This window comes from Cavia porcellus, unplaced genomic scaffold (assembly GCF_034190915.1).
Source record: "Cavia porcellus strain 051 isolate PalLab524CR breed Dunkin Hartley unplaced genomic scaffold, mCavPor4.1 scaffold_25, whole genome shotgun sequence".
NCBI classification, from domain to species: domain Eukaryota; kingdom Metazoa; phylum Chordata; class Mammalia; order Rodentia; family Caviidae; genus Cavia; species Cavia porcellus.
In genome coordinates, this window is record NW_026947508.1 from 6,821,567 (window position 1) to 6,835,360 (window position 13,794).

At 55.0% G+C, this 13,794-nt stretch overlaps 1 protein-coding gene across 1 annotated transcript in view; it reads left to right on the forward strand.

The window, feature by feature from the left end:
• Ubiad1 (UbiA prenyltransferase domain containing 1) overlaps positions 1-13,794 on the forward strand; it is an 82,589-nt gene that overhangs the window by 52,097 nt on the left and 16,698 nt on the right. The window contains exon 3 of the transcript XR_010042939.1: positions 13,167-13,375. The gene's annotated coding sequence lies outside the window, so the exon portion shown is untranslated. The remainder of the gene's footprint in view (positions 1-13,166; positions 13,376-13,794) is intronic.

Below are 13,794 nucleotides of genomic sequence, written 5' to 3' on the forward strand. Positions count from 1 at the left end.
TTCCTGTGCTGACCCTTCCTCGGTTTCCTTCTGTAATATTTATCATCTGCATGTCTCTGCCCCTGCGCCAGGACTGTGTAGCAGACGGTGCTACAGTAACAAACACCCTCCTGGTTTCTTTCTTCTTCTTCTTCTTCTTCTTCCGTGCTGGGGATCGAATCCAGGCCTGCTACAGGCTGAGCACAGAGCCATCCCCGGCCTGGCCCGGCCTCCTCATTCCCAGGTCCCCACCCAGAGGCCTGCCCCTGCCGGGCCGGGGATGCAGCTCAGGGGCACAGCGCCTGCCTGGCAGTATGAGGTCCTGAGTTCGAGTCCCAGCACCAAAAACACAAAAACAAAACAAAAAATATCTCTGTCCCCCTCAATCTGGGAAGCAGTCCTCAGCCTAGAACTTTCTGTCACATGCCCTTCCTCTCAGAGAATCCACTCAGGAACCACATCTGTCTTTTTTTTTTTCTTTTTTTGAGGCAGGGTCTTGCTGTGTAGCTCAGGCTGGCCTTGAACTCACTTGGCAGCTCACGCTGGGGTCATACTTGTGATCCTCCGGCCTTGGCGTGCCGAGTGCTAGAATCACAGGTGTGTACCACCATGCCTGGTGACACCCATGACTTCTGCTTCCATGTGAGGGGCCAAAGCTGGCCACGTGGCCACACCTAACTCCGAGGGGGAGGAGAGCGCCACTGCTGTACCCTGAAGGAGGGACAAGCAGACGCGTGATCACCCTGAACATAGCTTGTTGCAGACACCACATCAGGCCCCGGAAGGCAACGGCAGGAGGGCCCTGTCTTTTCTCTGTGAACTTGGGGTACGGAGCACAGCAGATGGGAAAGGCAGGTGCACAGGAGCCGCTCCAGGATGCGGTGTGTGGGCGTCCGGGGGCAGGTGACCGGGACCTGGCATCTAGGGATCCAACCCCGGGGGCCCCCCAATGGTGAGAAGTGAGCTCATTTTTCCCAGCCTCAGCTTCTCCCGTCACTTGGGGGTGGCAGAGGCGTGACATTGGTACCTGCCGTGGGTGCCACCCGTGGGAAGTGCCTGAGCTGGGAAGGCGAGGTGTCAGCTGCTTTGCTGTGAATTCATGAGCAGGCTTTTCTCAGGTACCAGCCGTCCCTGGGAGTGGCCCCCTCCCTCCAGTCAGGGCTCAGCCCGAAAGGTCTGGCTTTCGGGGAGCTCCTCAAAGGGGCTCCTGAACTCTGTGAAGACAGAGCTATTCCTCTGGAGCACTCAGGAGTGGGCTGGGCAGGGGTGCCTCCCAAAGGCGGCCTGGGGGTGATAAGCGCCCCTCACCTGCTGATGCGGCCCCAGCGCCAGCTGGCTCTGAGGCCTCTGAGGCTCTGTGGGTTATTCTCTTATTCAGTGCGTACTTGTGGAGAGCTGGAACGTGTGAGTACAGTGCTGGCCTTTGTCACCGCACATGAGCAAAGGGACCAGCACCCCAGCAGCAGGACAGCTTACTCTGCAGGGAGGTGATACCTGAGAGTGTGACCCCAGGGCCTTTGCACTAAGCTGCTCTTGCAATACCACTTTTAAATTTTGAGATGGGATCTTGCTAAGGTGCCCAGCACAAGGCTGGGCTTGAACTTGTGATGCTCAGGCCCCCAGAGGGCTGGGATTACAGGCATGCACCATCACACCGGGCACAATCACTTCGCAGTGGACACTGTTGGTCGACCAGGTGCCCTGGGGTTCCTTTACCCTTTCCGTGTGTCCACGCCTCAGCTCCTGTGGGCTTCACCTCTTGAGCTGCTGCCTGGTGACTCTTCAGAGGCTGCCCCAGGCTATCTGAGCTGGTGGCCCAGGCACAGAGCACCGGAAGGGCTCGGTCTCCATCTGTCTCCTGCCAGCGGCAGCCTGGAGCCAGTGAGTGCTGGAGAGTGAGCCCCACCTTGCAGTGGCTCTTGGGTGCACGGGGGCCAGGCAGAGACTCCGCGCTGTCCTTTCCTGTGTCTTGCTGTCCTGTCCGCACCACTCCTCCGTCGGTGTCTTCCTGGCCATTTCCATGCATCAACAGCAGCGGAATCTCCCTCAGATTTGCTTCTCCAGGGCGCCTTGCTCAGATATCTGCCTGAACCCCACCCTTCCTTCCTCCCCGGCCATGCTGGTTTTGTCCCTGAGACCCTTCCCCTTCCCATGCAACTGCTTAGTCTGACTGCTCATATTTACCTTGCTCTGGGCTCAGGGAGCAGAGAGCAGGTGACCGAGACATGGCCAAGGACATAGGATGGGATATCCATTGGTGCTTCTGCGAATGGTTTTCTTAAAATGATACACAAGAGGTGAATCTGTTTCCCCCTACTGTTCACACAACTGCATGTGATGGCTGGAACCCTGGCAGCCACACTGAGAAAATAAATCTGACTAGCTAGTCCAACTAGCTCAAAAGGGAAAGGTCCCGTGCAGGTGACACTGACGTGGCTCAGGATTCACCAGCCCGGGGCACCTTACCCAGAATGCACTGTTCTCTAAAACAATAAATCCCCTATTTGGCAAAACCATTTTGATTCAGATCTGTTGCTGTTTGTAACTGACAATATCCCAACGAATGTAGTACTTTTTGAGACGGAGTCTCGAAGTTCAGGCTGGCTTTGAAGCCACTACCGAGCCCAGGCCGGCCTCGATCTCATGGTGATTCACCAGCCTCAGTCTCCTGAGTGCTGGGATTACAGGTGTGTGCCACCACGCCTGGCCCCAGTGGGCACAGTTTAAAATCCGAGGAGTTTGCCCTGTAGGACAGGATGCCACTGGGTGGATCCCACTGGGTTTATTCCGTGACTTTGGGATGAATTACATTCAATCACGCGGCACAGACAGATGAAAGAAAAGGCTGCAGAGAAACAGCGAAACTAACAACATGAGTCACTGAGCAAATCAAACTGAAGCCAGGTGAGAACTTCACGTTATTCTCCGCATGTCCATTGTGGTCTCTTTGCAGACTCTGTAAACCTCATTTCCTTCATTGCTATGGCCACTAGGAAGCTCAGAGTTGGGGCCGAGGCCCTTCTCACTTACTGTGAGTCCTGACTGTGTAGCATGCATGTCCGTGCCAACGGAATGCACACTCTTTGCCTCACTCTCCCTTTGCCCTAAGTGCATCTGTTTTGATTCTGCTGGGTTCTGTGTATTTCTGTAGTTTTGCTTCTGTTGATCACCAACCCACCCGTCTCCTGAAGCTGCTTGGAACCTCTTGGGCGGCTGCTAAGTGACTCAGGAGAGCTCCCCAGGCCCCTGGCAGGCTGGAGGGGGAAGCTGGGAAAGGGTTTTTCTCTGCAGCTCCCAGGAGGGCTTTACTGACTTCCTTTGAACTGCCGCCAAGGCTCTGTTGTCACCCAGTGTCCCCTTCTCTGGGCTACAGAGACTGATGGTTCTACCCCAATCTCCCAAATCCCAGGCATGGCCAAGGGAGTGGAAAATCCTTTGAAATTCCCAATAAATAAATAAAAATAACTTCGAGGCCTTGTCACCATGGAGACCAAGGCTTGGTTGGTCTCCATGGTGACCCTCGGGCAGGCTCTCTGCCTGAAATGATGGGCGTCCCTGAGAAAGAGGGGCCAAGAGGTGCAGAGCAGGACTGCGCCCACGGGATGAGAGCCGTGTCGTGTCCGGGTCAAGAGCAAGGGAGGGGAGCCAAGGGGACTGCGCTGCTTTCTGGAACTCTCTTGCCCTGGCAAGCTGCTGCTATTTCCTGCACAATGTTTGGAGAAGCTCTGGCGCCTTCCCCTCTGTGCCCTGTGCCCCTGCGGCCGAGAGGGGACCTGGGAGGCCTCCTCCTCCGTCGCAGAGCTGCCACGGAGTCTCCATGCCAACGGCAGCCCCTCCTTGGCTAGGACCTCAGAGAGTTGCCCGGGGTAACCAGACTCCTTTGCCCCAGTTCCTCGCCAACCAAACCTCCTCGGCCCTTCCCCCTCAGTGATGGGCGGGTGGGTAGACGGGTCACCATGGAGACCCGGAGACCCGGATCCCCTCCCACTGCCCCTTTCCAGAGCCCCTGTCTCAAGATGGCCATTGGGAGGGGGCCTGGGGACCAGGGATCTGCGGTACGAGGGGACAAGTTCCGGAGACCTCTCTCTGCTGTTCAAGGGCCAGGTGTCCCTGAAGCCACCTCCGTGGGACATCCTGGTCGCTGCGGGGCTGTCTGCCGCAGGTCGGAGGTCAGGAGTGTGGGCTCTCTGGGTGTCACCCTTTCCTGTTGTTCCCCAAGATCCCGAGCCAGAAACACCATGGCCCTGCTCAGCTCCAAGAACAGTTCAGGTGCTTAACGAGCAAGCGTTTATTTTCTGAGCAGACAGTTACATGATTAGTTGTTATTTTATCTTGCTAATGAAAATACATAAAAAACAAAATGGCCAATTAGCGAGGCCATTCATCGCTTGGTCTGGCTGTTTCTTTCTGGCTGGGAGGCCAAGCTGGGGCGGAGTGGGGGTGGCCCGGAGCCGCCTGCCGCACTGAGGTCCCTTCTCTCTCACCCCACCTGCCTCCAGCCTTCTGTCCCTGCCTGGTGATGTCAGCGTGCGGCGACCCCTGCTGTCGCTCCCCTCAGGGGCTTCTTTCCTCCCCAACCTGCTAGACTCGCTTGTTCTCTCTGCCCACCTCCATCTCTCACATCTGGTAAAACACCCCATTTTCTCCCCTTGCCCCCAGTCAGCCTTCCACGGGTCCCCACATTCATTTGAATCTATGAATCCCTCTTCACCCAGAAGCCCGCCCCGTGAGTGTCCGCGTCTTCCTGTGTGCTCAGACTGCCGGGCTGCCTGGAGCCTGGAGCTCTCACACAGTGTGACAGTGCCTAGGCCTGGGCGAGCGCTCGGGGCAGGGGACGAGCCAGCCATCAGACCCCCTCTGAGCGTGCCAAGTTGTCCCCTGCTGCCCGCAGAGCAGGATCACTGTGTTCTGTTTATGACTGCTGAGCTAAAGACAGACAGACACATGGCAGCCCCAGCAGCATCTGAAAGGGACCCCCAGCTGTGGTCCCTGCAGGGTGCTGGCCAGTGGGCAGGCTCCCACAGTGTCATTTCACTGGTTCTCGCTACACAAAGTGGCTGGGTCCCAGGGGATTGGTGGTGGCCCCCAGCAGCGAAAAGAAACAAAAGAAAACAGACCATAATATGCTCCCCCCCCCCAGAAGAGCAGGAAGCAGAGGGGCTGGGAGAGGATGGAGGGAGAAGCCAGCAAAGTGGCTTCGTGGGTGAAGCCTCAGGGCAGAAACCAGAGCACCGGAAAGCCACACGAGCCTGGGCTAACGTGTCCCAGTTATGTCCCCTGGCAGCCAGCGGGGAGCAGTTCTCTCACGCCTCAGCTTTGAGCTTCCCCAGGGACATTTCCTGCTGAGTGACATCACTGTGAGCATGGTTTCAGCCTCCGGCTTCCTGTCCTCTAATGTGGACTCAACGGTGATGATTTCACTCAGGGCTGTTATAAGAATAAGTGGGCAAGCAGATGCCGCAGGGCTTAGCACAGCACGCACACGCTGTGAGAGCTCAAATGGTAGTTATTATCACCGCGTGGCTCCTGGTCAGATCTCCTACCCACCCACCCCTCTACCCATCCACTCACCCCTCCACCCATCCACCCACCCATCTACCTAAGCACCTATCCAGCCACCCATCCGCCCACCCACTCATCCACTCACCCATCCATCCACCCATCCATCCATCCACTTATCCATCCATCCATCCACCCATCCACCCATCCATCCATCCAGTCACCCATCCATGGATCCATCCACCCATCTAACAGTCCATCCGCCCACCCCTCCATTCACTCACCCACCCATCCATCTTCCATTTATTTACCAAACTTTGATTGCCAAGTACCTGGCACAGAGGTGAGAGAGACCTAGGCCCCGAAACAAGGGGCTTGAGATGGACGCACAGACCTGTAGGCAATGAGGCAAGCGAGATGCTGAAGCAGAGCCCAGCGCAGGGCACAGGGTGCCCAGGTGGGTGGCCAGTTCTCCTTGCACAGGAGGGACAGAGGCTTGCAGCTGACCCACAGGCACCCCAGCGTTAGTGGCCCTCTGCAGGCAGGGGTGATGGGGGCTCTTCTCTCCACTGGCGCCATGGCTTCTGCAGGCTGTCAAAGCTTTGGCTCATTACTTGGAAGCAGGGCGCAGAGTTTATGAACCCCAAACTGGAGGGTGTTGCGTGTGGAGGATTTGTCGGCTGCACAGGACAGCAGGGTTGCCATGAACTACACACAGAGCGTGGGAGTTGTATCTGTGTGGTGTGAGGGAAGGGATGAGGTGACACATTCCCATAGCAACACACAGAGATGCACACACTCACACGCTCACACTCACACACACACAGTCCCCACACGCCGCCTTGCTCCCGATGCCTGGGATCTCACAGCCACCCTTTCACCCATTCTCTGCTGAATCCATCTGGCTCCCTGCCCACCTGCAAGGAATGGTCGAAATATAGGGGGAAAGTTTAAATTTGAAGAATGTATCACCGCGAAAGACCCCTTCCCATTAACTGCTCTCACCTCCCGCTTAGCCCACTGTTCCTACTACCCTTTTTCAAGTCCTCTTTTGTGAGTATCTTTACATGGGGTGATCAAAAACCTGGTAACTGCTGTCCCGGGCCACCCAATGGGAAAGCAGGCTGGTAAAGACACCACGGCGGGCCTCATCACCATAGTCACTGGGTCTGTTGTGGTGCAACTTCTGGCTCTTCCCCGAAGTCAGAGTGACCAGGAAGGGGAAACATTTTAAATCAACACAGGACGCAGAGGCAGCAGCCGCAGCCGCCACCTAAACACATGCCTGAAAGTACGCTTTGAATGCATTTCACACTTACACCAAGCATCGACTGGGCACCTCCGAGGCACCACGCCCTGTGCAGGCCTGGAGCTCCGGAAATGAACAAAGCCTCATTCCTCAGCTGGACTCGCCCTCAGCTGGAGAAGAGGACCACGCACAGGCTGTGGGATGGGCCTGGCCGAGGCTGCCTGACTTAGCCGAGGTTTGCTTTGAGGAGCGAGAGGACAGGAAAGGCTTCCCGGAGGTGGTGACTCCTCAGATGGGCATCAAGGTTTGAGTAGGAGCCGGCTTTGCACAGGGGCTGCGAGGACAGGGAGGAGACTGCAGGCCCTGGAGGCCTGGGAACGGTGCTGTCAGGTGCCCCGTGGCCGTCACTCCTTTCTGGGGTACCATGGAAGGTGGGGGCCGGTGGGGCGGCGCCGAGCCCTGTGTAGTATAAACAGCATGGTTAGAACACAAGAGCGTGGAGGGCCACTTCCCTGGGTGCCATGAGAGAGCACAAGGCTGGGGAAAAGGGAGAGAGGACCTGCCACCCGCAGTGTCTGGGTCCCCCATGTGCTGCTCGGACCCTTAACTGGAACTGCTCAGTGACACTACAGTCTTTGTGCCTTTGCTAGCGGGCGAGCTCCCTGAGCAGGGCCCAGTTCCGGAGTTTTCTGTTTTTTTATTTGAAACAAGGTCTTGCTAAATTACTACGTTGTCTAGGCTGGGTTGGAACTTGCGATCCTCCTGCCTCAGCCTCCCGAGTGCTGGTATTATAAGCATGTGCCCTTGTGCCGGGGAGAAAGCAGTTTCTCTTAATCAGCTCTTCAGGCTGCAGGTTTTGTCGAGTCTGCACCTGGGTGTGCCGAGGTTCCTCTCAGTCTCCAGTATCCTGTTGGTGGGGCAGAAGTCATTAGCATTAATCGGCGGGCTTGGCTGCTCTGTACATCTGGGGACAGATGTGGGGCTGCCACAGGGTGAGGGGACGGAGGGGGAGAGGATGTGGGATTAGGAGCAAGTGGGGCAGTCAGGGGCGTACAGGTGATCGGACAAGTCAGCCCCAAACCTTGTCTTCAGCCACCAAGGCTGGTATCTCATGTCGCGTGAGCTGGGAGGATGGGGGTCCCCTGCTCAGCACAGTGACGCAAGAGCCAGAGCCAAGCCCCGGGCCGCTTAGACCTCTGTCGTGTTGTGGCTGTCACACCTGGAGCTGGGGCTCTTCACTAACCCAGGCACAGAGGGATTAGGGCGGGTTCAGTGACAGCCCTTTGGCCACAAGTCACTGGGTCTTTCCTGCCATCAGGGCTCTGAAACCGCAGAGGAGGGTGGCACCTTGGTGGCCGGGACTGATCCACTGAGTGAAGAAGCACCACCAAGGTGCGGAGCAGAGAGTGGGCGACATTAGTGCCTGTCCCCTTCTCAGGCAGCCCTGGCCCAAGGTGCCTAGCAGCTGCAGGAGCCGTCCCTCCCACGGGGCTGTGCCAGCCATGGGCCAACTGTCACCACCGGGATTACATTTCAGAAACTCATTTAGAGAGAGACGAGCTGGGCCCAGGGGGGCCGTATCTCTGCATCCTTGTCCTTGGGAGGCGGAGAGGGGAGACGGGGAGGAGAGAAGGTGGGGCCTGGGAGGGACCTCAGGCTGCAGAAAGCAATCAGCGGAGAGAGGGAGAGAAATGACTTTTTCTCCATTTGTCTGTTCCCTGTTCCCTAGCGGGCTCCGGAGAGATGGGCTGAGGGCCTGGGCGGTGTGGCTGTGGCCGGGGAACCCCACTGGGATGTCACCCAGGACCTGGGGTGGGGACACAAGGGCCGGGTTGGACCCCTGGGTCCTCCCTGGAAGCCTTCGAGGCCCTGTGCTGTGACATCTTCCTGCCGATTGTCACCGGTGGCTTGATCTTCCCTGCTCCATCCCCAAAGTGCCAGCATAAGCTGCACCTGGTCCTCTTCATGGGCGTCCATCCCCGCCCAAAGCAGAGCCTGTGACGGGGACGGGCAGGGTCAGGGCAACTCAAGGGACAGGAAGAGACGGGAATCTGAGTGTGTCTCCCTGGCTTGAGGGCTGCCCTGGGCTCACTGCCCTGATTTCCAGCTGCCTTTGGAGGCCTCTGATCTGTAAGACGTGGCAGGGGAAGCTGCAGGCCACATCTGGGGTCCTGGGGTTGCCACAGTGGGTCCCCCAGGAGAGCGGCAATGGGAGCAGTGCTGGAGGAGTGTGCCTGGGGCTCCCCTGACTGATAGATGTTCCTCTGCCACTTTTTCTGTTCCCCACTCTTCCCTCAGGTGGTGGCTCCCGCACACAGGGACCCTGACTTTTCTCTCTGTGGCCCCAGTGTCTCGCCCAGAGGCCACCAGGTGGCGTAGCTCCAGAAACACACATCATGGGGAAAGCCAGAGGCGGGCCAGGGTCCGGATGTGTGCAGAGATGTGACCTTAGAAGGTTTCCCACCTGCTGGTCACCTATGGAGGCAAGTACAGGACACCCAGGAAACTCACTGAGATGTAACCTCCTGCAGCCCATCTCTGGCTCTGCGGGGCTCTCAAAGCACCCATGCCCAGTTGGCCTTGGCATGTGGAGAAAATGCCCCCCAAGCAAGAGCAGGGGTTGTAAGGGCCAAGGAATCTCTAGAAGGGTACAGTGGGGATCTGGGAGTTCTGGTTTGCATCCTGTCTCTTCCATACAAGGTCTCTCCTGATCCCTTTGGAGAATCACTCTGTGTTTCTGGAAGCACTGTCAATCACATTATATGAGGGACTCAAATAGCCACAGTGATTGGCCCAGGAATGGGCACATGACCCAAGCTGGGCCAATCAGAATTCTTCTTGGAGCATACACTCATTTTCCCTTTTGAACTTTGAGTGGGATGGTGGTTCTCAAGCCAGTGGGGTGGCTTCTGAGGTGAGTGGCCACCCAGGTAGCAGGTCAAGGGGACCAAGCTCTCAGGGGGCAGCTCCAGGTGTCTGGTGGCCCATCACTCCTGGATGGACCCAGGCGGAAGGCTTGTCCTGCTACCTGGAAGCCCCACCAGGGCAGCTGGCTTCCCAGGATGCTGATGGCAGCTGTGGGCTCCTGGGCCTTTTTAGCATGTCATCCTGACTGCTTGCCTGTCCCAGTTTAGGTGGTCTGGCTGCCTTAAACAAAACCTGCCTGCCTCCAACAGAGCCATCCTGGGGACTGTTTATTACCATGCCAGACAGCAATGGAGGGCCAGTGGCAAGTAGAAAGGTTCGATTTGCAGGGAACCACTGTGTAAATTCTACTTTTCTGGTTCCATCACTCGCCTCTGACACCACGGGTTTGGGCCTGGTTGAAGCACTGGCCACTGGCTGCCTGCATTGGCTCCTCCTGCGATCTCAAGGCCACCCTGTTCCCTAGACCTCCTCATGGGTGCTCCCCTGGCCTTCGAGCATTCCCTCCCTCAGGACCTGGTCACAGCGTGTGTGCAAGTGGAAATTCTCCAGCAGCCACATCAGAAAAGTAAAAAGAAACAGGTGACATTAATTTCATAATGTATTTTATTTACTCTGCTATATCTAAGCCATGAATCATTTCAATGTGTGAGAGCTGGTGTTAGAAATGACTAACAAGATACTTTGCATTCTGTTTTTTGCACTAAATTTACAGCGCCCCTCCATTTGGGTCACTATGTTTGGGAGTCACATGGGGCTGGTGGCCTCAGCTTTACAGATGCTTCTTTTCTGGCCATGAGCAAATTTTTTCAAATTATTCAGCTCTGCTTTTGGGTCCTGATTCTCACATGAAATCTGGTTGAAAGCAGCCAGTAGGACTCACCCACCAGATTAATTAGTCTCCAGCCTTAATGTCAGGCTCCTATGAAGTCTCAGGACATGAGGAAAATGAAAACAAACTCTCTGACAGCGTGCAACACACTCGGTCTCTGTTCCACCTCCCGACGAGATCCTGGCTCCCAACTGGAACCTGCCCAGCCCGGCCTTTACTGTCCACTTTCCTACTGGCCTTCTGCTCTCCACCCAGTGTCACTCTGAAACATTTCTAACATCTTCTCCAAACCTTTTCAAACTCCTTCTGCAAACCATACCCAAAAGTTTCTAAACCACACAATCGGGTCAATCATAATCAACAACCCCACTCCTGGTCACAATTTCCTAACTAGTCTCTTTCCCGTCGCTGCAGCCCAACATCTCCAGCTTAAAGGAAGAGAAGCTCATTTTGGCTCACGGTTTGAGTGCTTTCAGTCCATGGTCAGCTGACTGCAAGGCAGGATGCAAGACAGGGGAACAGGGATTGCCAAATGGTGGCCAGGGAGCAGACAAAGAAGGGCGGGGCTGGGGACAAGAATGCAGTCCTCCAAATCACGTCCTAGTGATCTGCCCTTCCAAACAGGCCTGACTTCTGAATGTGAGACTTTTGGGGGCAGATTTTTTATTTCAACTGTAACAAACACTTTCCATAATGAACATATTCACTTCTTAGAACGGCCTGTGCTAGATTTAGTGTTGACTGCCAATTCTCTACCCCTTGACTTAGAATTATGCCCCAACTTTCCTGCAATGTCAAAAGCTTGCTCTTGAGTAGGAGAGTATATTTTCCCGTCTGTTACACACTGAATTGTGTCCTCCCAAAATCTCCATGTGGAAGCTCTGGCCTCCAATGTGACTCCATTTGGAGATAAAGCCCTAACGGAAGTAATTGAGGTTGAGGTAATTATGGTGGGGCCTCCTATTAGTCAACTTTCTGTTACTATAGCAAATAACTGGGATCATAGACTTATATAAAGAGAAAAGGTTATTTGGCCTGTGGTGAGGCAGCACATCATAGTGGGAGGGCTTGGAAGAGTGAACACCAATCATTTCATGGCCAAGGAGCTAGAAAGAGGTTGAGGAGGGAAACAAAGCCCTGCTGCCTCCTCGTGAGCTAAAGACCTCCCGCGAGTCCCCGGTTTTTAAAGATTCTTCCACCTCGCCACACAGCCATCGTAGGGACTAAGTCTTTAGTACCATGCCAGACAGCACAAGGAGTGCCAGTGTCAGGGAGTAAATAGTGTTTACCAGCAGATGAGATCAGGGTACGCTATCAGGAGGGACTGTGGGTGCGTTTTCAAGACAGGAATCACGTAGGCACGGGAGGCCGGTGTGTCTATGAGGAGCAGGACACGGAGAGGGTGCAGAGTGGTGGCTCTGGAGACCTCAGGGTCAGCCTCCTCCGGGCTCCTGATTCGCATCAGTCCTTGAGCACGTGGCTGTTTCTGAAGTTCTACCAGACTTGTAAACTGTCAGGGCCTCGCCCAGGCCTCACAAAGGCCCTGCAAGCTTAGATAAGGATACCCGAGTGCTTTGAGCTTTGGGGAAGCCGCAGCACTGGCTCACTGGGAGGAAAGAGGGTTGGTTTTGTTTGTTTGTTTGTTTTTTTAACTTTTTATCAGTACTGGGGATCGAACTCACAACCACCTGCTTGCAAGGCAGGTGCTTATGCTGCTGAGCTAAATCCCCAGCCCCCAGAAAGAGGGTTTTTGTCTTCATTTTTATCTTGTGCCTTTCCTAGTCAGCTTCCCATAATGCTCTTGTCTGCCTGTGTGTTTGGGGCAGAACTAGGCTTCTCGGCGGAGAAATGGAGCCCTTCTGTCACCACACTGATCACACCAGGCTTTGTGGGCACTTGAGGTTTGTACTCTAGTGGACCCTAATCCAGTAGTATGGGTGGTCTCACAAGAAGGGGGAGAGCCACGAGGAGTGGACATTCAGAGGACCAGGAATATAGCCCTCACTGCCATCTGTCCCTCACTGCAATAAACTACTTCTGTTTTAACCCATACACCCACTGTATTTTTGACCACTATATATACTTTAGTGCTGGGGATGGAACGCAAGGCGAAGGGCCGATATTGAGAAGCAGGTGGCACGAGCCTCCTGGAAAGGCAGAAGGAGATGTGAAGAAGAGGAACAAAGCAGCATTATTCATAGAAAACATTCATCCTCACTGTAGTGTGCATCAGAATGCTATTCCTTTTTATGGCTGAGTAATATTCCATTGTCTGGAGCTATGTTTTTTGTTGTTGTTGTTTTGGGTTTTTTGCACTGGGAAGTGAATACAGGGCCTTTACACTGGACTGGATCCCTGATTTTTTTAATTTAATGTCTATTTTGAGGTCAAGAAGGTATTACTAAGTAGTTAAATTACCCAGGCTGGGCTCCAAATTGTGACCCTCCAGCCTCAGCCTCCCAGAAGACTGGATTATAGGCCTGCACCAGCACTTCCCGTTAGACCTCACACTTGGTTTACTCATTTATCTACTGATAGGCGCTTGGGCTGAGTCCCGCTTCTGATTCTTGGGATCACTGTTCCCGTATTAATTTGTTGTGTGCCTGGGTTTAGTCACTTCTACTCTTTGAAGCTATTTTTCCCCTCATGTTATTAAAATGTTGGTTTCTTTTGATTTGCTAGATTTACAAAGCCAGGCGGACAGCTGGCGGCTCTGAAAGATGAAACAGAGAGCCTTGCGAAGGGCTGGGGTGCGACGGGGAGCGGAGGAAAAAAGACGCGGTGGAGGAGGAGCAGCGGCGATGGCCCGGCCCAGGCTGGCCCGTCCATCTGATGAGTGAGGCGGGGCTCAGGGGCGAAGCCAGAGACTCATCCATGTCTCAGAATAAAAGGTGGGATGTAGCTCAGTGTGAAGGCCCAAGATTCAATTTCCAGGACTGTGCTAAAAATTAAAAAATGAGATTTATTTCTGGCAATTCTGGAGGCTGGGACGTCCGATATCATATGTGCCGATCAGAAGGTGGCGAGGGTGTCTCAGGGCCAGAAGGTGGGGAGGGGAGGAGGCCAGCTGAGGTCTCCCCAGTTTTTACAGCCATGAATCCCATTCTGGGGGCCCCACCCTCTTGATCCCGTCTGACCTTGAGGATCCCCAGAAGTCCTCTCCCAGTACCATCAGTAGATGAGTTCAGGGGTTATGTTCCTGAGCTGTGAAATTTGGGGGCACACCATAGCAGCACCCTGCCTGGTTCTCCACACAGTCTCAGGGGGACAGGTGTACCGGGTGATGAATGCTGTGTCCCGGGTGTGAAGA